The sequence below is a fragment of the Lolium rigidum genome, chromosome 6, assembly GCF_022539505.1.
Source record: "Lolium rigidum isolate FL_2022 chromosome 6, APGP_CSIRO_Lrig_0.1, whole genome shotgun sequence".
NCBI lineage: Eukaryota > Viridiplantae > Streptophyta > Magnoliopsida > Poales > Poaceae > Lolium > Lolium rigidum.
In genome coordinates this window covers 86,841,134-86,842,864 of record NC_061513.1, presented here as the reverse complement: position 1 = coordinate 86,842,864, position 1,731 = coordinate 86,841,134, and positions in this window count along the sequence as shown.

Below are 1,731 nucleotides of genomic sequence, written 5' to 3'. Positions count from 1 at the left end.
TATTGATGCTTAATCGGAGCATCTATGTCATCTATAAACTATGATCATCGCCTCAAATTACTCGCGCCAATTCGAATTCCTATTTTCAGTTCCATTTTACGGGTTCTATTCTGCGCCACTGCGAATTTCGTCAGAACTCATGTTTTTGGTGAACTGAACCGCCGTTTTTCAGTTTGCGTTTTTTCGGGCTCTACTAGAGATGCTCTAAGGGCATCTCCAACAGGGCGATCTCGTTCGCGTCCGTTTGCGACAGCGCGGACCGAAAATGCGTTTATACCCCATGTCAGCGGCTCGACGCATAGTAACTGACCCGTCCACTGAGACGCAAATGCAACCCAAATATACGGTACGTTTTGCGTCTGCGCGGACGTTGCGCGGACTGCGCGGTCGTCCGCACGCTTCTCGTACGGGCATGCTTGGCAGCGGCAAAGATGCTTCGTCGTTAGCGCGGCATAACTTACGGGTGGTGCGCAGCTTTTCAGGGCCGCGTTAATGGCACACCTCGCTTCCGCGCACGTGCGCTGGTGGGCGGCGTCGAAGTGGCAAGACATTGAAGGCGAGGTGGCGTCCGAGCCTTTTTAAGGTCCGCTGGCGGCACCCATTTTCTCGACCACGCCATTGCCAGAGTCCACCGTATCCACCTGACTGACGCCATCGGGAAGTCTTGGCCGTTCCGCATAACGAAGAACGGCTACAAGGCTAGCGGCTCGCGGTCCGGCAAGAAATCGCGGATCGGGCGATACGTTCGCATCAAGTTCGCGTACCGCCTCTAGGAGAAAAATCGGCCGGTGCCATGGCCGGATGCTAGCCTACCTGGAGGAGGCTGGTACCTCAAATCTAAGCGTGTGCCGATCCCTCCCGTGCCACACGAGGGCTGGGAGCGCCTTGATGAGGTGCGCCACCGCCGAGCCATCTTGTCGGCCGATCGCCGAGAAGATCCGGCATACATGCTCAACTCCTACAACTGGATCTCGTTCCGGACGTGGGGGTTCGACGCGCGCCGCCGAGTGGGATACCTCGGCAACCTCGACTACTTCGACCATGAGCTCGCCGCGGAAGAAGACGACAAAGAGGACGACGACGGCGACGTGGACGCGGTCGACGACGCCGCTGAGGCCGGGTGCGAGACCTCGTCGGACGGCCATGTCTAAGATGGAGACACTGACCACGACGACGGTGGGCCGACGTGGGATCCGGAGACCCAGCCACCGGACATTAGCGAGGAGGAGTCCATTGCCATGTCACTGGCCAATAGCGATCCCAACGAGCTCGCTATGTGGGATGGCCTCGCCATCCAGCTTCGCGAGTCGGCGCTCACGCAGGGGAGGCCGGCGACTCCTCCGGCTACACCGACACGTTCCAATGACCGTGCGCCGACTCCTGCTCCTTCAACGGCTTGGGATCCGTGGCCACCTGCACCACAACCTCCTGCGCCACCGACGGCATGGACGCAGTCGTCGTAGGCTCCCATTCCCCCTCCACCATCGGTGTACCAGCTTCCATGACGGACGACGGAGTTTATCGACCTCGTCAGCGACGACGAGCAGTAGCCCATAGCTACGTTTTAGCAGGCCTTGCTGGCAATTTTTAAGTTCTAACCTTTTATGTATTTTTTATTAATGTAAATTCTAGGTTTATCAATGGAAAAAAATTATGGCATCGGCTCGCTAGAGACACCTTAGGGCATCTCCAACCCGGAGACCCAAACCGAAAAACGGACACCACTTTCGT